General features: G+C 36.7%; 1 protein-coding gene across 7 annotated transcripts in view; it reads right to left on the bottom strand.

Moving 5' to 3' along the window:
* C11H4orf33 (chromosome 11 C4orf33 homolog) overlaps window positions 1-24,818 on the bottom strand; it is an 855,122-nt gene that overhangs the window by 755,328 nt on the left and 74,976 nt on the right. For 3 of the 7 annotated variants that reach the window (XR_014068174.1, XR_014068173.1, XR_014068171.1), the window contains exon 10: window positions 9,559-10,281. The exons of the other annotated variants lie outside the window; for them this stretch is intronic. The gene's annotated coding sequence lies outside the window, so the exon portion shown is untranslated. The remainder of the gene's footprint in view (window positions 1-9,558; window positions 10,282-24,818) is intronic. 7 annotated transcript variants of the gene reach the window in all.

Here is a 24,818-nt window from a genome sequence, read left to right as displayed (position 1 = left end):
TCTATGCACCCAACATAGAACAGTATGAAAAGGCAAAAAGATAGGACACTGAAAGATGAACTCCCCAGGTCAGTAGGTGCCCAATATGCTAATGGAGATCAGTGGAGAAATAACTCCAGAAAGAATGAAGGGATGGAGCCAAAGCAAAAACAACACCCAGTTGTGAATGGGACAGGTGATAGAAGCAAGATTCGATACTGTAAAGAGCACTTTTGCATAGGAACCTGGAATGTTAGGTCCATGAATCAAGGCAAATTGGAAGTGGTCAAACAGGAGATGACAAGAGTGAACATTGACATTCTAGGAATCAGTGAACTAAGATGGACTGGAATGGGTGAATTTAACTCAGATGACCATTATATCTACTACTGTGGGCAGGAATCCCTTAGAAGAAATGGAGTAGCCATCACAGTCAACAAAAGAGTCCGAACTGCAGTACTTGGATGCAATCTCAAAAATGACAGAATGATCTTTGTTCGTTTCCAGGGCAAACCATTCAGTATCACGGTAATTCAAGTCTATGCCCCGACCAGTAACACGGAAGAAGCTGAAGTTGAACAGTTCTTTGAAGACCTAGAAGACCTTCTAGAACTAACACCCAAAAAAGATGTCCTTTTCATTATAGGGGACTGGAATGCAAAAGTAGGAAGTCAAGAAACACCTGGAGTAACAGGCAAATTTGGCCTTGGAGTACAGAATGAAGCAGGGCAAAGGCTAAGAGAGTCCTGCCAAGAGAACGCACTGGTCATAGCAAACACCCTCTTCCAAAAACACAAGAGAAGACTCTATACATGGACATCACCAGATGGTCAATACCGAAATCAGATTGATTATATTCTTTGCAGCCAAAGATGGAGAAGCTCTATACAGTCAGCAAAAACAAGACCAGGAGCTGACTGTGGCTCAGATCATGAACTCCTTATTGCCAAATTCAGACTGAAACTGAAGAAAGTGGAGAAAAGCACTAGTTTCAAAGAATAGCAAGGAGAGATAAGAAAGCCTGCCTCAGCGATCAGTGCAAAGAAATAGAGGAAAACGATAGAATGGGAAAGACTAGAGATCTCTTCAAGAAAATCAGAGATACCAAGGGAACATTTCATGCAAAGATGGGCTCAATAAAGGACAGACATGATATGGACCTAACAGAAGCAGAAGATATTAAGAAGAGGTGGCAAGAATACACAGAAGAACTGTACAAAAAAGATCTTCACGACCCAGATAATCACGATGGTGTGATCATTCACCTAGAGCCAGACATCCTGGAATGTGAAGTCAAGTGGGCCTTAGGAAGCATCACTATGAATAAAGCTAGTGGAGGTGATGGAATTCCAGTTGAGCTATTTCAAATCCTCAAAGATGATGCTGTGAAAGTGCTGCACTCGATATGCCAGAAAATCTGGAAAACTCAGCAGTGGCCACAGGACTGGAAAAGGTCAGTTTTCATTCCAATCCCAAAGAAAGGCAATGCCAAAGAATGCTCAAACTACCACACAATTGCACTCATCTCACACGCTAGTAAAGTAATGCTTAAGATTCTCCAAGACAGGCTTCAGCAATACGTGAACCGTGAACTTCCAGATATTCAAGCTGTTTTTAGAAAAAGCAGAGGAACCAGAGATCAAATTGCCAACATCTGCTGGATCACTGAAAAAGCAAGAGAGTTCCAGGAAAACATCTATTTCTGCTTTATTGACTGTGCCAAAGCCTTTGACTGTGTGGATCACAATAAACTGTGGAAAATTCTGAAAGAGATGGGAATAGCAGACCACCTGACCTGTCTCTTGAGAAACCTGTATGCAGGTCAGGAAGCAACAGTTAGAACTGGACATGGAACAACAGACTGGTTCCAAATAGGAAAAGGAGTATGTCAAGGATGTATATTGTCACCCTGCTTATTTAACTTATATGCAGAGTACATCATGAGAAACACTGGGCTGGAGGAAGCACAAGCTGGAATCAAGATTGCCAGGAGAAATATCAATAACCTCAGATATGCAGATGACACCACCCTTATGGCAGAAACTGAAGAAGAACTAAAGAGCCTCTTGATGAAAGTGAGAGAGGAGAGTGAAAAAGTTGGCTTAAAGCTCAACATTCAGAAAACTAAGATCACGGCATACGGTCCCATCACTTCATAGTAAATAGATGGGGAAACAGTGGAAACAGTGTCGGACTTTATTTTTCTGGGCTCCAAAATCACTGCAGATGGTGATTGCAGCAATGAAATTAAAAGGTGCTTACTCCTTGGAAGGAAAGTTATGACCAACCTAGATAGCATATTAAAAAGCAGAGACATTACTTTGCCAACAAAGGTCCATCTAGTCAAGGCTATGGTTTTTCCAGTGGTCATGTATGGATATGAGAGTTGGACTATAAAGAAAGCTGAACGCAGAAGAATTGATGCTTTGGAACTGTGGTGTTAGAGAAGCCTCTTGAGAGTCCCTTGGATTGCAAGGAGATCCAACCAGTCCATCCTAAAGGAGATCAGTCCTGGGTGTTCATTGGAAAGACTGATGTTGAAGCCAAAACTCCAATACTTTGGCCACCTTATGTGAAGAGCTGACCCATTTGAAAAGACCCTAATGCTGGGAAAGATTGAGGGCAGGAGGAGAAGGGGACGACAGAGGATGAGATGGTTGGATGGCATCATCAACTTGATGGACATGGGGCTGGGTGGACTCCAGGAGTTGGTGATGGACAGGGCGGCCTCGTGTGCTGCGATTCATGGGGTCACAAAGAGTCGGACATGAGTGAGCGACTGAACTGAACTGAAAAAGAATGAATTTGAATCAGTTCTAATGAGGTGAATGAAACTGGAGCCTATTATACAGAGTGAAGTAAGTCAGAGAGAAAAACACCAATACCATATATTAACATGTATATATGGAATTTAGAAATATGGTAATGATGACCCTATATGCAAGACAGCAAAAGAGACACAGATGTAAAAAACAGACTTTTGAACTCTGTAGGAGAAGGCAAGGGTGGGATGATTTTGAGAATAGCATTGAGACATGTATATTACCATATGTGAAATAGACTACCAGTCCAAGTTCGATGCAATCAACAGGACCCTCAAAGCGAAAAACAGGACCACCCTGGTGATGGGATAGGGAGGGAAGTGGGAGGGGGGTTCAGGATGGTGGACACATGTACACCCATGGCTGATTCATGTCTATGTATGGCCAAAACCACCACAATATTGTAAAGTAATTAGCCCCCAATTAAAGTAAATTAATTAAGTTTTTAAAAAAGAATTCCATGGACTGTATAGTCCATGGGGTCACAAAGAGTCGGACTCGATTGAGTGACTTTCATTTTCACTTTTTGGAGAGAAATACCTTCCATCATCCTGTTAGGAATTCTCAAGGTTTATCAGATTCTTTGGCTACATCTGCTCCAAGCTTCCTGCTCCCTCTTTTGGCTGAATTCTTAAGCTCATATGCCTTCTCTCATTGCTGCAATATACACAGGTGCTGACAGCCACCTTTTTGCTTAACCAAGGACAGACTTAAAACTTAAAAAAAAAAGACAACTTAAAGTTTCTGGTCTCTCCCTGGCCTGCAGAGTCCATCTGATTTTCTGTGAGTCCTCACTAGTCATCTGCCAGAGCTCACTCCAATCACCATCAGGAATGTGCACCAGGAGCCAGACACAGGGTGTGGTAGTATATGAGTAAAGCAAGCAGAGTGCTAGAGTTGGGGGGATCAGTATCACCAGTGACTCATGGGTGGACTTTTTGATGAGTCCCTGATGTGGTTAGGATTTGTGTTTCTTTAGTACTATCCAGGAGTTCCATCTGCTACTCCCCCAGCCTCTACAGTGATGTAGCTTATGACTCAGTACTCTGGATAAGATAAGTAAATGGGTCTCATTGGCTGTGTCCTGTACATTCGGGGAGGCTCCTTTGCCCAGTTTTTAATTGCAGTGGTGGTTGCTGAGTTTTAGGAGTTCTTTGTGTATTCTGGATATTAATCTCTTAAAGGATTTGCAAATACTTTATCCCATTCTGTGGACTCCCTTGATAGCTCTGAATTTTACACAAAAGCTTAAATTTTGGTAATGTCTAATTGATATATTTGTTTCTTTTGTTGCCTATGCTTTTCCTGTCATATACAAGAAAGTATTGCCATATGCTTTTCCTCAGTACTTTTATAGTTTACATATAGGTTTTTGATCCATTTTGCATTAATTTTTAAATGTGGTATAAGAAAAAGGACCAATTTCATTCTTTTGCATGTAGACATCCAGTTTTTCCAGGACTGTTTGTTGAAAAGAGTCCTTTCTACCACTCAATGGCTCTAGAACCTTTGTCAGAATCATTTAACTATATATGAGAGGGTTTATTGTGGGTTTTTAAATTCTAGTCTCTGTTATTTATATTTCCATAAGCCAATACACAATATTTTGATTGCTTCAACTTTGTGGTAAACTTTGAAATCTGGAAGTATAAGCCTCTAGCTTTGCCTTTTAAAAATTATTTAAGCTATTTGGGGCCCATTAACATTCCACATGAATTTTGGAATGGATTTTTTATTTCTGCAAAAAATGTCATTGGGGTTTTAGTGGAAATTACATTGCATCAATGTATCATTTTAGGTAATACTATCATCTCAACAATACTAAGTCTTCCAGGCCATGATTAAAGAATGTCTTTTCATTCCAAAAAAAAAAAAAAAAAAGGAATCCAGATTGGAAAAGAGGAAGTAAAGCTCTCTGTTTGCAGATGGCATGATACTGTACATAGAAAACCCTAAAGATAGTATCAGAAAATTACTAGAGCTAATCAGTGAATTTAGCAAAGTTGCAGGTTACAAAATCAATTACAGAAATCACTTTCATTTCTATATACTAACAATGAAAAGTCAGAAGGAGAAATTAAGGAATCAATCCCATTCACCATTGCAACAAAAAGAATTAAATATCTAGGAATAAAATTACCTAAGGAGACAAAAGCACTGTACATGAAAAATTATAAGACACTAATGAAAGAAATCAAAGATGACATAAACAGATGGAGAGATATTCCATGTTCCTAGGTAGGAAGAATCAATATTGTGAAAATGACTATTCTACCTAACAGAATCTACAGATTCAATGTGATCCCTATCAAATTACCAATGGCATTTTTAACAGAACTAGAACAAAAATTTTCACAATTTAAATGGAAACATAAAAGACCCCAAATAGCCACAGCAGTTCTGAGAAAGAGGAATGGAGCTGGAGGAATCAACCTTCCTGACTTCAGATTATACTACAAAACTACAGTCATCAAGACAGTATGGTACTGGCACAAAAACAGAAATATAGACCAATGGAACAAGATAGAAAGCCTGGAAATAAACCCATGCACCTATGGGTACCTTGTTTTTGACAAAGGAGGCAAGAATATACAATAGGACAAAGACAGCCTTTTCAATAAATGGTGCCGGGAAAACTGGACAGCTATGTGTAGAAGAATGAAATTAGAACAGTTCCTAACACCATACACAAAGATAAACTGAAAATGGATTAAAGACCTAAATGTGAGACAAGAAACTATAAACCTCGTAGAGGAAAACATAGGCAGAATACTTGATGACATAAATCAAAGCAAGATCCTCTCTGACCCACCTCCTTGAGTAATGGAAATAAAAACAAAAGTAAACAAGTGGGACCTGATTAAACCTAAAAGCTTTGGAACAGCAAAGAAAACTATAAGCTAGGTGAAAAGATAACACTCAGAATGGGAGAAAATAATAGCAAATTAAACAACTGACAAAGAATTAATTTCCAAAATATACAAGCAGCTCATACAACTCAATGACAGAAAAACAAACAACCCAATCAAAAAGTGGGGAAAAGACTTAAATAGACATGTCTCCAAAGAAGACATACAGATGGCTAAAAAAACACATGAAAAGATGCTCAACATCGCTCATTTTAGAGAAATGCAAATCCAAAGTACAATGACATATCACCTCACACTGGTCAGAATGGCTGCTATCAGGAAGTCTACAAACAATAAATGCTGGAGAGGATGTGGAGAAAAGGGAATGCTCTTGCACTGTTGGTGGGAATGTAAATTGATACAGCCACCATGGAAGATGGTATGGAGATTCCTTAAAAAACTAGGAATAAAACCACCATATGACCCAGTAATCCCACTCCTAGGCATATATCCTAAGGAAACCAAAATTGAAAAAGACACATGTATCCCATTGTTCATTGCAGCACTATATACAATAGCTAGAACATGAAAGAAACCTAGATGTCCATCGACAGATGAATGGATAAAGAAGTTTTGGTACATATACAGAATGGAATATTACTCAGCCATAAAAAGGAATGCATTTGAGTCAGTTCTGATGAGGTGGATGAACTGGAACCTATTATACAGAGTGAAGTGAGAAAGAGAAAGATAAATATCATATTTTAGTATATATATACGGAATCTAGGAAAATGGTACTGAAGAATTTATTTACAGGAGAGCAATGGAGAAACAGACATAGAGAATAGGCTTATGGACATGGGGAAAGGGGAGGAGAAGGTGAGATGTATGGAAAAAGTAACATGGAAACTTATATTACCATATGTAAAATAGATAGCCAACGGGAATTTGCTGTATGGCTCAGGAAACTCAAACAGGGGCTCTGTATCAATCTAGAGGGGTGGGATGGGTGGGAAATGGGAGGGAGGTTCAAAAGGGAGGGGATATATGTATACCTATGGCTGATTCATTCTGAGGTTTGACAGAACACAACAAAATTCTGTAAAGCAATTATACTTCAATAAAAAAATCAATTAAAAAAAGATTGTCAGTTGTTTTAATTAACACTATAAATATTTCAGTTATTTTAAAGTACAGATATAGTAAATATCTACCACCTATTGTATAACTTTCTAGGCCCAAGACGGAGTGCTCCTGCCTGGGGTACCAAGTCAGCAAACTGAAACTAAGGTGAACTTTCCTGTTCCTATAAATGTTCTGCTTGACTAGAAAAGCAGGATAGTTAGTCAGCCAATCCCCAAAATGAAGCCAGCTCTGGGCTCTATGGTTATTTTCCTTTCCCTTCTCAACTCAAACAAGGTTGACTATGTGGCCATAGCCAATTAGATATTTTCTATTTTTCGCTTCCTTGTCCTTTATTTTTTATCCTATCACAGCTTCTTGCCTTCCACCCCATTTTGCATTTCTCTAAATAGAGACTGTTTGCTTCCTCAAGTGTTAAGCAATTTTGTTTGTATCACCTAAATTGTCTCCTTAAAGCATTTTTTAACACACTCAATTTAAGAAAAATTCATTAGTCTCCCTTTTTCTCCCATGTTTGATGTTTATTACTTCTAATCATGGTCTTATAATTTTACCTATAAACTCTATATGTGTATACAATAAGTACCATCTTGCATATGTCTATTCTTTATAAAATAGTAGTATACTATGGGCTTCCCTGGTGGCTCAGTCGGTAAAAAATCCACCTGCAATGCAGGAGACCCAGGTTCAGTCCCTGGGTTGGGAAGATCCCCTGCCTACTCCAGTATTCTTGTCTGGAGAATCCCATGGACAGAGAAGCCTGGCAAGCTACAGTCCATGCAGTCGCAAGGATTCGGACATGACTGAACAACTAAACAGCAGCAGCAGTTTACTGTATTTATGCTCTGTATGTATATATGCAAAATTATACTTTTGACATTATCTACATTATTTGACTGTAACTCAATTTTAATGAATGTGAAGGTAGGCCCACATCTGTAAACTCTGAGAGGAAGATTCTGCTACCCCAACTACCAGCGCAGGCTGAAACTGGTAAGTTGCTTATTTGACAGTCTGTACCACTGAGTAGATATTTTTCAAGTTCACCCTTGACTTTTTCACTGGTGTTGCAAATCTTCAATAGTTTTTCATTTTATTTCCTATTTCATTTCCAACTCCCCAATTCATGTATCCACAGTGTCATTTTCTGTCCCCGCAGGGCCATTAAAATCCAGCTCCTGAGAACTGAGAGATGGAACCAACCCCAACCCCCATCCCCAACTCCCAAGGCAGCTTCCACATTAGTTCTTGTTCTGGGGCTTTGTTTCCTCCTCATTTATCTCCTTTGGAATTTTTCAAATTACCTTTTGGGCATTTAAATGAACAATTTTTATGTTCTATTATATGTATTAAAAATCTTCTGTGTGTTAGCAGCTCTGTCGTGTCCGACTCCTTGTGGCTGCATGGACTGTAGCCCTCCAGGCTCTTCTGTCCATGGGATTCTCCAGGCAAGAATACTGGAGTGGGTTGCCATTTCCTTCTCCAAAAAATCTTCTAGGTTTACAATAATTGAAAGCTGTTTATGTTATCTAATCCCCCCATCCAGAAAATGAAGCCCTTTAACTTTCTTTAATATAAGTCAATACTGGATTTTAACATTCAATGATGGAGAAGATAATTTTAGGATTATTAAAAATGAAACCAAATTTTTCATGTATAATTCAGCGAGAAATCTTTATATTGTCATATCCAAACAATTTAGCTCTTTCTTAGCTCTTTTTAAGGCTCTTTTCAGAGGTCAAAGATGAAGAATTCGGTTTCTTTCAAAGTTCTATTGTTTAATTCATGCAATTTGAATTTATATGAATATAATTGTGATTAGCTCATTTATTCATCTCATCTTACACTTTCTTGATTTTTATTGAAATACCAAGTGTCATGATCTACGAAAATTCAAAAATTTGTAATTTTGCCAAAGTTTTCCATTATTCTCCTGTAACTAGCCTATGCCCACAATATAACAAGGTAGAGGGCATTTTACATCCCAATGTGAAACATTTTTCTGCCTCTGAAACTTTGTTTATGCTTTAAATTATCCATATACTCTTATTCCCCACTCCTCAAGTATAACTCTTAGACTCTACCCATCCTCTTTATATGTCTATAGTTCTCATGGAAGTATTCCTTTATTGCCCCAAATATGATTTCCAGTCTCTTTCTGCATAACTCTTCAGGTTTTATAAAGTAATTTTTAATTGGAGGATAACTCTTGTGGGTTTTACCATATTCTACCTTGGTATACTGCTTCATTGGGTTTTTTTATTTTTTGTTATAGCTTAGAAAATAAGTGCCTCTTTTTTATTCTTGTAGTCCATAAAACACTTGGAGAATCTGTAGAAAGTCAATAAATACTCATTGAAATTCAAGATAAATAAAATCTTTGCAATTCAAATTGAATGTTTTAAATAATTACAAGTAGTGTCATTATTTAAAATATAAACCCTGAAGGGGAAGATTTAAAAGTGTTACAAGCTACACAAAAGGTGTGACAACACATGGAATAAACTTCTCTGGATTCCTACTAAAAGGAAGGGTTTTACTAGATGATTTCTAAGGTTTCTCCTACTTCGAAAATGCTCATATTCTTCTTCAACTTCAGATGCGTTTTCATGAACATTTTGGTCAAGGGGCATAGTGTTCATACTGGCAATGAGATGGTCAACTGATGAGAGCCAGGAACGCACTTTCCCCGAGAAACAGTGGTGCTTGAGGACTGTAGCTAGTAGGGGGAGGGGAGCGGCGGTGGTCGCACCTGGATGCTTACTCAGTTCATGCACTGCTGAAAGCCATGCCGGAGAAAGCAAATAAAAGACAGACAGCATCAGAAAGAGGAACAGAAACTCCTTTCTCTTACAGTGTCTCTCCACTGCCCTCTATTGTCATAGCTGAACGACTGCGCCTGTTGAAAGTGAGAAATGATTACAGGATCCAGTTTCTTTACTTCAGAGCAGGCAATACAGGATGAATTTGAAGCTGAGATGCAGTAAACTGATGACTGGCACAATAAGGAATATAAATTTCAATACATACATATTATCCTCAATTTAGGAGCATATTTCCTATAATTTAAAAGATGGAATGGTCATGTTATAAGGAGGTAAATTTGGATTTAAAAATTGTGTAATTTCCTCAAACACCAAACTACTAGTAAACTAACTGCAATTTCAGTATATTAAATTATAGTGAAGCAGCTCAGTGCATTACATGGTTTTACCTTATTCTATAAATTTGCAATGAAGAATATAATTCACCTTTCCATATCTGTTCCAGTTTGATATCAGTCTATTTGTAATAAATACCATGAGCAATTCATTAGGAAAAAGACAGACTTGTGCCTTAAAATGAAACAGCATCTAATGGTTGGTATATTAAATTATAATAAAATTTGGGGACTTCCCTGGAAATCCAGTAGTTAAGACTTCCTTCCCATGCACGAGGTACAAATTTGATCCCTGGTCAGGCAGCTAAGACCCCACATGCCTCACAGCTAAAAAATCAAAACATAAAACAGAAACAATATTGTAACAAATTCAATAAAGACTTTAAAAATGGTCTACATAAAAAAAAAAAAAATCTTAAAAAACTATAACAAAACTTTGACTCTAAACCCTAGGGATTTAACTTGAATAAATAGACACAGTATGAATTATATCATGTTCCTCTATGACATTGTAAATCAACTGTACTTCAATTTTTTAAAAAATCACATTCTTCATTTAACAGAATGAAGACCTGTCCTCCACTTTGATTTCTGTAGACTTTATCATCTACTTATTTTTAAATATTTTTGATTATATTCAATAAATATAAAAATCCCTTGTACAACGTAGGTGGTATGCCACAGTGGTTAAAAGCAGGACCTCTACAAATAGAATGAGTTGGTTTGAACCTTGGCTCTCACACCTGCGAGACCCTGGGCAACTTGCTTAATCCCTTCTTTTTTCTGTTTTGTCATTTGTAAAATGGGGACAGAGTACTTGCCTCACAGGACTTTTATGTGTGTGTATTAAATGAGTCAATACAAGTAAAGTGCTTAGGACTTTGCCAAGAGCGTAAGTGACAAAAATTTGCTACTGTTGTTTTTCCTACTACCTATCCTTGAGAACAAATTTGTCAAGCACCAAAGATTGATTATAATAACTGATTATGTTAGGAAGAAAACAACTAATTTTCTCTAAAACTCTTATTACCACATCAAAGAACAGAAGTATGAATCTAAAATGAACTCTCTCTCCCCTTAGAATTCCAGAACCTTTTCTTTAGAATAGGATCAAATATATTGTTTTACTTGTCCTAATACATTGTCAGATAGTCATGACTGATTTATCCCCACCACTCAAGCTTTCAATTATCAATATAAAATGTATTTTTATGTATTTTCTCACCCTAAATCACCCAATAGATCCTCAGAAAAATCTGTTAAGCCCTAAGGATAAAACTCCTCAGACTTCTGATTTTAAAGCTTGCTAAATTTCCTGTTTCAAATCATGGATATCAGTGCTAAAGAAGTTACTGATACAAAGCTACTTTAAAGAATAATTGGGTCCTGAGAATGTGCTATTGAGCAGCAAAGTGACAGAACATTTTTTTTCTGCCAGCCTTAATATATTTATGTATCTAGAAGTTCAATTCATAATCATTTAATAAAGTGAACACTTGTAGTCTTAAATATAAAAAAAGAGGCTATTAAAAGTTAAAACCCTATTTGTATTTAGCTATGTTAAAGAAAAATCATCCCAGGAATATTGTAATGAGTCTAGGTTTAGGAGCAGGCATTGTGCAAGTTAATGTAAGTAATGAACCTTTCATGTGAAATGATGTAGTGTCACAACTCATTTGCATCCCACTTAAAGTGTAATTAAGTTTCTCTGACAGCATGGCTTATGGCTGAAAGAACAGACCTGGCTGCTAAATTAATCCAGAGTCCCTCAGTTAATAACACTCAACAAAGAAAACTTTATACACTCTTTCATTTAAAGTTCCCAAACTCCCATTTGCAGAAGCAAGGCAGCCTACAGAGAAATTCTTGTGTAAAATTGATGGACACTCACTAGACAGATTTAACCATCAAAACACCTGAAAACTGGACTTTGATGAATCAGGACATATGAGTATCCTATTTTCCCTTCAGCTAAGGCTGGAGGTCCAGAGGGGTGGATTCACACCTAAATTTCACTGCACCATATATTTAAACTATAGTACATTTTCAAACTTAAGTATGAAGTGCAGGGAATTTTGAATTTATAATCTGAACTGGTTTACCATAATTAAGAGGTCAGAAATAATGGAGTTATTTTTTCATTCATTCTTTCAGGATGTGAGTTACTACATTTAAGTTTCCAAGTGAAGTTTTTATTCATTAAATTTCCTTGAGTTTTTTTGTTTGTTATTGTCCTCATTTTTGTTAAGAACTGTCTTCAATATTGTTAAGAATATTCACTTTTGTAATCCCCAGAACTGATTATGAAGTTGCCACAAGATTAGAACTACACTGTGTCATTTAGAACAAGTTTTAACTAAACAGAGATTTAATTTATAAATAACCCCAAACTGTTTTTAGAGAGGCAAATGAGAGAACAGGCAAATTTCTTAGGATCAGATTCCCCTTCTCTCCAGGGCAACAAAGAATCTCTGCTCACCAGTTACATGGGCAACTGCATGGTACTATTATCTGTTCTACTTTTCCATGACACTCAAATTCAAAGGCTGATGCAGAAAAGAAATAGTTTATCTCTAAGCTTAAGGTCTCAAAATTAACTATTGTTGCCACCATAAATAAACTGATTCCTCAGAGACTCAGTGAAAGTGCTGGAGGCTGGAGAAAGCTTAGATATACTTTTAACATACAAAACATTTCTGAATTCAACAAGTGCCCAATAATTTAATAATGTAATGACTAGTGGACTTACTCTAGTCCACTAAACCAATATTTCTCAGAGTATTTTAGGCTAGGTTAGCATTTATTCTGACAGATGACCTGCAATGCCATCCCTACAAGAAAATTGCCGTATTTAGAAAATAAATAATATATTTAAGTGTAACACTGAGAAGTATTTTCAAAGCACTGAGAAAAGCACCATTTTCCTTAAGGGCAAAATTTACAGCAGTTCATTTTTCCACTTCAGGTCTCAGCACTATGCAATGTATGACTGGCATTTTAACAGAAACATATCACAATCTTTCTTGATTTTCAAAAGCTCTATTTCAGGGAACAGAAAACTTGCCAGGAAGGATGAGTTGATGGGAAAGAAACATCCAAACAATTATTTTCTCTTATCATTTATTTTTTTAAAAATCATTATTAGTAAAAGATAAAGCATAAAAGCCATGTTCAATTAAATTATTTATTTCTGGCATGTTGTTGGAACATTTACAGTGGTAGCAGACAATGATTTTACTCCAGCTGTCCAGCTGAGGCCAAAAGGTGGTGGTACATGGAGTGTTAAGTGCCTTTCTTCATGAGTTATAACCTGTGTTGTCAGAAGGTAAAGGATCACAACAAAGCTCTTTCCACAGCTCCGAGTCTGGCTACTCCCCAGTCATCATCTCCCATAATCCACTTCAGGTTGAAAGTTTTAAAATACTCAAAGCGATGGCTTCAGGTCACATAGAAAAGAAAAAGCCATATTTTAAGTATTAAAGACACCACCATGTTTTTATTATACATTAAATAAAATTTAAAGAAAAATGCACACAAGACCACCAGTCCAAGTTCGATTCATGAAACAGGGCACTCAAAGCCAGTGCACTGGGACAATCCTGAGGGATGGGATGGGGAGGGAAAAGGGAAGGGGGTTCAGGATGGGGGACACATGTACACCCATGGCTGATTCATGTCATTGTATGGAAAAAAAACCACTAAAATATTGTAAAGTAATTAGCCTCCAATTAAAATAAATAAATTTAAAAATTGTTCATTAATATATTGGTTATATTATTTTTAAATGATATAATAATGAATTAGATCTTTTTAAATATTTTTCTCATGTATACATGTATGGAACTTGCTACAGTATTCATTGAGGGGTAAGAAATCATTATTTCTATGCTAATTAATGATTATATACATACTTTTTTTTAATTCAAATCTCACCTAAAAAATTTTATATGATCAGTTTGTTGAATTCACATTTTAAGATATGTCAGGATGGTCTGTATCTGAGGTTTACCATGCAACAACAAAGGTATCCTCTCATGTCTTATTGGCAGTTTCTATGAATCCCTGATTACTACAAAACATGTTCACTCAACTCACACAGACATACTGTACACTAATTAAGCATTGGGTTGGCCAAAACGTTTGTTCAGGTTTTTCATACCATATGGAAAACCTGAATGGACTTTTTGGCCAATCCAATACTTTCATTCATACAACACTCCTGTAGAATGAGCTTTACCTGTGTATTATCAAAGCATGCAAGCTTTTACTACCAGCGGCAATGTTACTATTATCATTCATAAAAGCAAACAGAAATCATACAGTCCTGTAGAGTGCCTAGTACACCCTGAAGGAAGTTGATTCAAGTTGACTGCTATGTAGATTCATTTCCAATTAGGTGGGAGTTGAAGCAAATGATGGAGTTGTCAAAGAGCATAAAAAGCAGGTCAAGCAAAAATGTTAAAAATAATTCACCTGTGTTATACATAAAGGATACAAAAAGATATATATATATATTATATTACACATACTTGAATAGTTATAATTTTGCATGTATGTGTAGTTTTTAAATTTTAGGCACTGTGAAAAAATGATGAATGTTTAAAGTATCTTTCCCCTAAAATGTGTAGCATCTGAAATGAGCAGGTATCAAACCAAAAATTTCAAATATCTATAAAATATAATATACAGGGAATATTTGCAAAAAGTAACCCATATTTGGAATTGGGTTGGAGTTATGGAGGGTTGGGCTTCCCTTGTGGAGGGTTGAGAAAATAATATAAACATATTACATAAAATATGTTTATAAATATATTATAAAACATAAAATAATATAAAACATAAAGGTTACTTGTTAGATTTAATTCGATAATTTAGAAAGCTTAAATAATTTATAATTGTTCCTTGGCATTTTTAGTTCCAATTTGCTCTCATAGTATAAACCAGAAAATGTTTTTAAATAAATTTGGAAAAAATCTCAGTATATGTGAATAGAGCTACTTGTTTTAATCACCAGAAATGCAACGAAAATCCTTCTGGCATATTAAAAAAATACTTAAGGAGTTGTAGTTAAAGCTCGTGTCTCCCTTTCACAATTCATTAAAGATAAAATCTGAAAGTAAATATATAATCAAATTATTTGCATACTCACAAGTTAGGCCTTGTCCATCCTCAATTTCTTCATGTGGTATTGAATCTTCTAATCTGTGACCCATGAATTGCATATGAATTCATTTTATCCATACCAGGTGGAAAATATTCCCAAGGAAGAAATAGAATCCCATTCCACTGCTTCCAGGTACTGCTGATTTTAAATTGTAAACTCAGCTCGTTCTTTCAGAGTTTGGAGTTAATAATCAAAAAATCAATAGTTTTCAACTGGCAGATTTAATGTATTAAACAAATAGAACCTAAATTTAAATTAGACAAAAATGATATGCTTTTTATAAGGCAAGCTTTTAACTCATGGCTCCTAAGTTGAAAACCCATTTGTAATGCCATTGAGTATTCACCCCATTCATAGTTTTATTATTTATGAAAAGTTGAAAATATTTATTGTCTATTATTGGCTTCCCTGGTGGCTCAGATGATAAAGAATCTGTGTGCAGTGTAGGAGACCCGGGTTTGATCCCTGAGTCGGGAAGATCTTCTGGCAAAGGGAATGGCAACCCACTCCAGTATTCATGCCTGGAAAATTTCATGGTCAGAGGAGCCTGGTGGGCAATAGTCCATGGGGTCGCAAAGAGTCAGGGGACCACTGAGCAACTAACACTTTCACTAATATAAAAAATGTCAGATCATATTGTACAAACAGCTAATTTTTATTAGGGCATAATGATACTGAAGACCTAGGTATTGGTACTTCATGCTTAAAGTTCTAAGGAAGAGTAAGGGAAACTACTTTGTTTACTCATTAGCCCTATCTTTATTTTAGTTGTTAATATCTATGCAGATCCCTGGCAGGCAAACCTAGACAATGGATATCTGTAGCAGCCACCATACCCAAATGAACCTGACCTGATTCACGGAGATACTCTCTAATGGATTTTATGTGCCCCTACTTGTTTGAGTTAGTCATTTCATTCTTTGTCACCATTTCAGAAACTGATTATATTTACTATATTGGCTATACTCACACATTCATCAACAACTGTTTTATCAGTTTTGTAATTTTCAGTAATTTTCTACTGACATCAATTTTTACCTTTTTAAATGGTTCATCTCATAAATGTGTATTAATATAATCTTTTTAACAGGGATAAGGCAAAACAGAGATAGGCTTTGGAAACAATCCATGTCCCAAATAGAGAATATTGGATTCCTTTTTAACACACATTATCTCTCCATAGACTTCCTTCCTTTGTTTTCAGACAGTTCCTGTCAACCCTAATGAAGAATCTAATATTAACTTAAGTCAGCCAGAATCACTGACAATCCTATTTTTAAAATTACCCATTTGGAAAATAGTCAAGAGCCAAATTACCTTCTCTGCTTTCCAACTCCATTCCCTCAGAGATCAAGACAATTCAATTAAAAAAAAAAACAAAAAACTCTTCAGGGAACTGCTGTAACAATGTTGTCCACAGGACAACTGACAATTTGTATGAAAAGATCCATAAACCAAAATCTATGGTGTCTGATAAACACAATCCGCTGGTCGTAGTGATTTCCCTTGACAGTCTATTTTGCGTCTAGAGAAGAAAGTATGTGAGGAATTTTACCTCTCTGGAATTGGCTCTATTGTAACTCCATAGAGCTGCCAATAGTTGTCTCCCTTCCAGAATTTTTTTTAAGGAGAACTTTTAAGACAAAGGGTCCACTGTGAAATAATTGGAATTCAATATACTATTTTTCTGCTAGAACAATCTCAAGTAACTTGTCTGACCTCCTTTCAAAACAGAAATTTCGGAAAGTTCTCCATTATGACCACAATTTCTTGATTCATTTCAAGATGAGAAATGTACCGTAAGAATCAAGTATTAATTGTTGGGATGTCATTTTTCCAAAATCCATTTAAAAAAAAATATTTTTTATAAGGATCTGAGCCCACTGAACATCAACAAATGTTAGGATCTAAATTGTTGTTGAGTTATTCAGTTTTGTCTGACTCTGCAACTCCAAGGACTGTAGACTGCCAGGCTCCTCTGTCCATAGGATCTCCCAGGCAAGAAGGCTGGAGTGGGTGGCCATTTCCTTCTCCAGGAGATCTTCCTGACCCAGGGATCAAACTCACATCTCTTGTACTACAGGTGGATTCTTTACCACTGAGACACTGGGGAAGCCCCTAGGATCTAAATAGAATACCATTATTCTTCTCATTCCACCTGCTTCTGTATCAAGAAGCTTAAATTAATTCCTGACTTTATCAAGCTCCTGATTGTCACACAATGAGTATTTAATAAGTGCCTGCCGTGAGACAGACTCTTTTCAAACAACTGGGCATATGGTGTCAACAAAACAAAGTCCTTGCCCTCATAGAGCTGACATTTTAGCTACATTCATAGAAGAGGCTCTTTACCATTTACTAAGAGAAGAACAGGATGCCATTTTTTTATTTTCTGAAAGTATTACAGAAAAACAAATTAATGTTTAGAACACAGACTACACCAGTAAACCACTGTTCAGTTGAATAAACTTTTTATTTATCATCTGTTATTCCCTTCTGTATGAGAAAAATATAATTCTAAGAGGTCAAAGATGAAGTCTACCCTGTACAACAGCATGTTCCCATTGTCTAGCACACTTAACACTTAACAATACTTAACATTTGTAGAATGACTAATGAGCATTAGGCCAAATAATAAATGAATAAATAAATATACTGAAGTATCTTAGAAGTTGAAGTGGTCAAACAAGAGACTGGCAACAGTGAACATCGACATTTTAGGAATTGGTGAACTAAAATGGGCTGGAATGGGTGAATTTAATTCAGATGACCATTATATCTATTCATGTGGGCAAGAATCCCTTAGAAGAAATGGAATAGCTCTCACAGTCAACAAAAGAATCCAAAATGCAGTACTTGGGTACAATCTCAAAAATGACAGAAAGATTTCTGTTCATTTCCAAGGGAAACCATTCAATATCACAGTAACTCAAGTCTATAGCCTAACCACAAATGCCAAAGAAGCTGAAGTTGAACGGTTGTATGATGACTTACCAAACCTTCTAGAACTAGCATCAAAAAAAGATGTCCTTTTCATCATAGAAGTCTGGAATGCAAAAGCAGGAAGTCAAGAGATACCTGGAATAACAGGCAAGTTTGGCCTTAGAATACAAAATGAAGTAGGGCAAAGACTAACAGAGTTTAGCCAAGAGAACACACTGGTCATAGCAAACACCGTCTTCCAACAACACAAGAGACAACTCTACAAACGGACATCACCAGATGGTCAATACTGAAATCAGACAGATTACATTCTTGGCAGCCGAAGATGGAGAAGCACCATACAGTTAGCAAAAACAAGACTGGGAGCTGACTGTGGCTAAGATCATACCATCACTACAAACAAAGCTAGTGGAGGTGATGGAATTTCAGTTGAGCTATCTCAAATCCTAAAAGATGATGCTCTTAAAGTGCTACACTCAATATGCCAGCGAATTTGGAAAACTCAGCAGTGGCGACAGGACTGGAAAAGGTCAGTTTTCATTCCAATCCCAAAGAAAGGCAATGCCAAAGAATGTTCAAAGTACCACACAATTGTACTCATCTGACACACTAGCAAGTAATGCTCAAAATTCTCCAAGCCAGGCTTCAACAGTATGTGAACTGTGAACTTGCAGATGTTCAAGCTGGATTTAAAAAAGGCAGAGGAACCAGAGATCAATTTGCCAATATCTACTGGATCATCAAAAAAGCAAGAGAATTCCAGAAAAAAATCCACTTCTGCTTTATTGACTATGCCAAAGACTTTGACTGTGTGGATCACAACAAATTCTTCAGGAGATGGGAATATCAGCCCACCTTACTTGCTTTCTGAGAAATCTGTATGCAGGTCAAGAAGAAACAGTTAGAACTGGACATGGAACAATATTGTTCCAAACATCATTTGGAATAACATGGTTCCAAATCGGGAAAGCAGTATGTCAAGGCTGTATGTTGTCACCCTGCTTATTTAACTTCTATGCAGAGTACATCATGTGAAATGCCAGGCTGGATGAAGCACAAGCTGGAATCAAGAATGCTGGGAGAAATATCAATAACCTCAGATATGCAGATGACATCACCCTTATGGCAGGAAAAGAAGAAGAACTAAAGAGCCTCTTGATGAAAGTGAGAGAAGAGAGTGAAAAAGCTGGCTTAAAACTCAACATTCAGAAAACTAAGATCATGGGATCTGGTCCCATCACTTCGTGGCAAATAGATGGGGAAACAATGGAAACAGTGAGAGACTTCATATTTTCAAGCTCCAAAATCACTGTAGATGGTGACTGCAGCCATGAAATTGAAAGATGCTTGCTCCTTGGAAGACAAGCTAAGATCAACCTAGATAGCATACTAAAAGCAGAAACATTACTTTTCCAACAAAGGTCTGTCTAGTCAAAACTATGGTTTTTCCAGTAGTCATGTATGGAAGTGAGAGTTGGACCATAAAGAAAGCTGAGTGGTGAAAAATTAATGCTTTTGAACTGTGGTGTTGGAGAAGACTCTTGAGAGTCTCTTGGACTGCAAGGAGATCCAACCAGTCCATCCTAAAGGAAATCAGTCCTGAATATTCGTTGGAAGGACTTATCAGTTCAGCTCAGTTCAGTTCAGTTGCTCAGTGGTGTCTGACTCTTTGCGACCCCATGAATCGCAGCACGCCATGCCTCCCTGTCCATCACCAACTCCCGGAGTCTACCCAAACTCATGTCGATCGAGTCAGTGATGCCATCCAGCCATCTCATCCTCTGTTGTCCCCTTCTCCTCCTGCCCCCAATCCTCCCCAGCATTAGGGTCTTTTCCAATGAGTCAACTCTTCGCATGAGGTGGCCAAAGTATTAGAGTTTCAGCTTCAACATCAGTCCTTCCAATGAACACCCAGGACTGATCTCCCTTAGGATGGACAGTTTGGATCTCCTTGCAGTCCAAGGGACTCTCAAGAGTCTTCTCCAACACCACAGTTCAAAAGCATCAATTCTTCGGCACTTAGGTTTCTTTATAGTCCAACTCTCACATCCATACATGACCACTGGAAAGACCATAGCATTGCCTAGATGGACCTTTGTTGACAAAGCAATGTCTCTACTTTTTAATATGCTATCTAGGTTGGTCATAACTTTCCTTCCAAGGAGTAAGCATCTTTTAATTTCATGGCTGCAATCACCATCTGCAGTGATTTTGGACTGATATTGAAGCTGAAATTCCAATAGTTTGGCCACCTGATGCAAAGAAATGACTCATTGGAAAAGACCCTGATGCTGGGAAAGATTTCATGCAAATATCAGTCCTGAATATTCGTTGGAAGGACTGATGCTGAAGCTGAAGCTCCAATACTTTGGTCATCTGATGCGAAGAACTGACTCATTGGAAAAGACCCTGATGCTGGGAAAGATTGAAGGCAGGAGGAGAAGGGAACAACAGAGGATGAGATGGTCGGATGGCATCACCGACTAGATGGACATGAATTTGAGCAGTCTCCAGGAGTTAGTGATGGACAGGGAAGACTGGCACACTGCAGTCCATTGGGTCACAAAGAGTTGGACACGACTGAGCAACTGAACTGAAGTATCTATTCACAGGGAAAACCACATGACCATGGTTGATTTAACATCCTTAATTGTTCACAGTATCATCTTTCTTGCTTCCCAAAGTGACTCTTTCCAGTGATCTTCCTGTTATATTAAGCAGAAGGCAAGATTCTAAGAAAAATTGTGAAGACACTTATAGATTGAGGTAAGCATTTCTGTGCTCTTCCCCCCTTGTCCCATGTGCTACCTCCCAATATTTAGATATTCTGCTGCTAAATTCTTTAAATTTTGCTCTGAGTGGTGAAGCAAAAGATTTCATGTACTAGCTGCAAGAGGGAACCAATGTACTATTTATATGCTATCACAAAGGCATTCCCTTGATATCCCAAATCTCAATATCATCAGCTTGCCACCTACCCTCTCAAACCCTAGTTTTGCCTACTGAACTGCTCATGGTTTAATTTTTTTAATTGGAAAAATTGAAACTTGTTTCAGAAACCACATTAAAATCTGGTCCTCAAAAATATTTCAGGTCAATCTCTTCAAGGTTTATGATGACTGTTTCTATAATTTCAAGGAAGTCCTTGTTTAAGCATCTGAGTAGAACCAGAGATGCAAACTGAGGCATTCCTGCAGGTTCTTTTTAACTAGGAATTATCATTTCAGCAAGAAAATCTGTAAAGCTCTCCAGTATTCTCCCTGAAACACCATCTTGGCCATCAACTTTGCTTGATTAAGATTTCAATAAGGAATTCCCTGGCAGCCCAGTGGTTTGGACTCCATGCTTCTACTGCCAGGAGCCCAGGGTTTGATCCCTTATTGGGGAACTAAGATCCTGCAAGCTGAATGGCATGGCTAAAAAAGAAAAATACATACAACAGTCTTTTATCAATTAGCAACAGATAATAGAAGGCATCATCATAGTGTACTAGCTGTTGCTTCCCACTAAGAATTTTCTGCCACATAGCTCTGACTACAATCCTAGCTAAGATTATTTACATTCAAAATGAATTGATTAAAGTGGTCATTAAAAGAAACTGTATGATTGTAAGGTAATTATAAAAATACAAGTTCATAGGAGACATTCAAGATCTCCTAAATCTGAATATTAAGAGAGGATCCAATGCCTAGAATATAGCCTTGGATACAGTAGGTGCACCCTAAGTATAAGTTAAAAGAGTAAATGTATGAGATACTAAGTCCTACACTGCAGTGTTTTATTTCCTGAAGACAGATAACTCATTCTGTGGGACAGAATCATTAGGAATTTCCCCACCTGAACTCTTTGCTAGTCAGGACTTTCCCTGGAATATGAGCTCATTGAAGAAAAGAGCCTAGACTCCTGTTCACACATATAACCCCAGTCACAAGAGTAACACCCTGTACGTGGTAAATACTCACACAATATTTGTTGAATAACTGAATTAGCCTGTGAATCCTCATATTTGTCAAACCCCATATATGATGTCAGGGGTGTTCAATCAGAGTAGAACTCATAATACTAAATACAAGTAAACCCAAGGCAGCAAAGTTGAAAGTTGACATTGATGACTTCAGTGCAGTTTAACAGCCTATTTTCTTTCCTCAAAAGTAGTGTTTACAATTTGGGAAGGGGACATCAAATTCTTCTTATTTAAACCTGCATAATAGTGTCCTATAAAACTGTATCGTTGTTGTTTAATCACTGAGTCATATCTCACTCCTTTCAGATCCTATGAACTGTAGACTTCCAGGCACCTCTATCCCTGGGACTTCCCAGGCTTGGATACTGGAGTGGGTTGCCATTTCTTCCCCCAGGGGATCTTCTCCACTCAAGGATCAAACCCACATCTCCTGTATTGGTAGGTAGACACTTTACCACTGAGTCACCTGAGAAGTCTGTAAAAACTGTATACACCTACAGCTAAAAATGTGAAATGCATTAAACAATATAGCAGATTTTGCAGGTGACACTCATGTATCAATGAACTTCTAACACAAAGAACCATCCTCAAAGAAAAGGTACAGTCTATAATATAGAAGAAAAAAGTTTTTCTTCCTTTCAGAGCTAGCGGGATTCCTTACTTTGTAGACGCTCAGTGTAGTAGCATGGCTTGGTGTTGTCTGTTGTTTTATTTTCTGTTCTGTTGTTGTGCTCTATTTTTATTTTTTATTCCGAAACAGAAGAAGAGATATTTAAAGCAGATGTAAAGAAAACATATACCAAAAAAAAAAATTCAGAGAAAACTTGTTTTTAAGAAATCCAATCAATGTTAACTAAATTAACAAAACATTTTGAAAAAGTGGATACATGTCACTGTAGCAAAAGCTCCAAAAGAGCAGAGACTACATGTTATTTGACTTTGTCTCTTCTGCCCCTAACAGAGTCTGACCCATAAAAAGCACTCAGCGAAAGTCTGGTAAATAAATGAATGAATGATTTCATTTCCGCCTAACAAATATATTCAAAGAGCCAACTTTGTTTTCATTAATCAAACCCATTTTTTTAACATACCACCTTCAATAGCAATTTTCTTGATCCTCAAGTGCACATAGCCTTTTCCACACAGTAAGACAAAATCGTGCTCCAGTTTTCAGTGTTGATTATGCTAGATACTACAGAGCCAAACCATTTTAAGAATTCAGCAAAACATTTAACTCTATCTGACACATAAACAGACAGCAGTGTTAAATCTGTCACTTTGGTTCAGTTATCTCTACATCTGCTGATGGGATTTTAATCCGGTTGGCATGCACTTAAACAGTATACGCACAGTTCTCAATTTTCATTTTCCCCCTTTTACAAAATAGAAAGTCAAATGGTAAAGTTAATAGAGCTGTAAAAATATAGTACCAAATTTATTTTAATCACTGTGTGAGTGTCACTGATTTAGGACAGCTGCTGTCTAAATAAATAGACCTAAGGCCTAATAACTGTTCAGAAAAAGGCCAAGGCAGATGTCTGTTGCTGGGACCTGAAGACTTGTGGGCAGATCACTGTCCAGTTAGGATGACTGGTCTCAGTGGCAGTTTCCCTACAGCTCAGAAAACTGCCCAGCTCCTTTTGTATCCAGAGGTTTCTAGATCGATTTCTTATTGGAACAGATTCCTCACAAACAAGGATAATCCTTTATTTGAGGTTTAGTCACTTGAATTCCTCTCTGTTCTCTTCACTGTCAAGCTTTGCAATTTTTATTTATTCTTTGTAGAATGCACTTACTGTTGTAGTTATGGCACTTTTCACTTTAAGCCTCTCTTTTCAGTGTCTTCGAGAGAGAAAGGTCTTTAGTTAGAAATTTCTCATGCTTGTTGACAGTCTGGAAATGATTTATTTTAGAAGAGAATAGAGGTGAAAGGAATAGAAGGAAAAACCATTATTTCACCATCTTTGAGAACTTATCAGTTAATCACTGGTTTATTGTTAAATGTGATGGCTTTCAAGATTTAATTTTATTGGGTTTATCTTTAAGAAGGAACACTGAAATATCTTAAAGTCTCATAAATAAAGTAAATCTAACAGGCTAAAAAAATTTCCTGTGCTAAATTATTTTAATTTATTCTCTCACACTTATATGACAAAGCGGGTTACTGAAACACTAGACAATGAAAATATGTTTTAATCATATATATTTATAAATAAATTTACAAATATAGTTTTAATATATGGATCTACAGATAACAAATATTTATTTCATGGATAGTCTTTCAGATGCTTTCAATACTAGCTTCTTCTACACACATGAAAGAATTCATAATAATTATAATTGTCACTCTTTAAAATTGCTACTTAATATTCTTATATTTTAATCCACTGCTCTCCAAAGATTTTTTCTCCATGAAAATTATTGCATACTTACATACATAGGACTAAATGATAAAACAGTTACTGAAAGAATTATTTAACAGTATTTCAAAATGTATCAAACTCACTCTGGGCTTTCTGATTTTGCTACATAGAAATAAAATATTTATCTCTTCATTTATTTAATTTCTTTTACAGAATAGCAAGATTCAAGGCCATCTGTTGCTTCTCTCTCTTCTTTTTCTAATAAAAGAAATTCTTTGAAGTAAAGTATTGCCAATTACATGTTCATCCAAGGAGAAGAGAAAAAATAGCAAGTGGATTTGCTTTAAAGATTATTCCAACTTCCCAAGTGTGAAATCTTCAATATATACTATTTAACAGTAAAAACTAGAATGGAAAATAAACAGAGATT

Source organism: Giraffa tippelskirchi, chromosome 11 (assembly GCF_054371585.1).
Source record: "Giraffa tippelskirchi isolate mGirTip1 chromosome 11, T2T-mGirTip1v1.2.pri, whole genome shotgun sequence".
Taxonomy (NCBI): Eukaryota; Metazoa; Chordata; class Mammalia; order Artiodactyla; family Giraffidae; genus Giraffa; species Giraffa tippelskirchi.
This window is presented reverse-complemented; position numbering and strand designations above follow the sequence as displayed.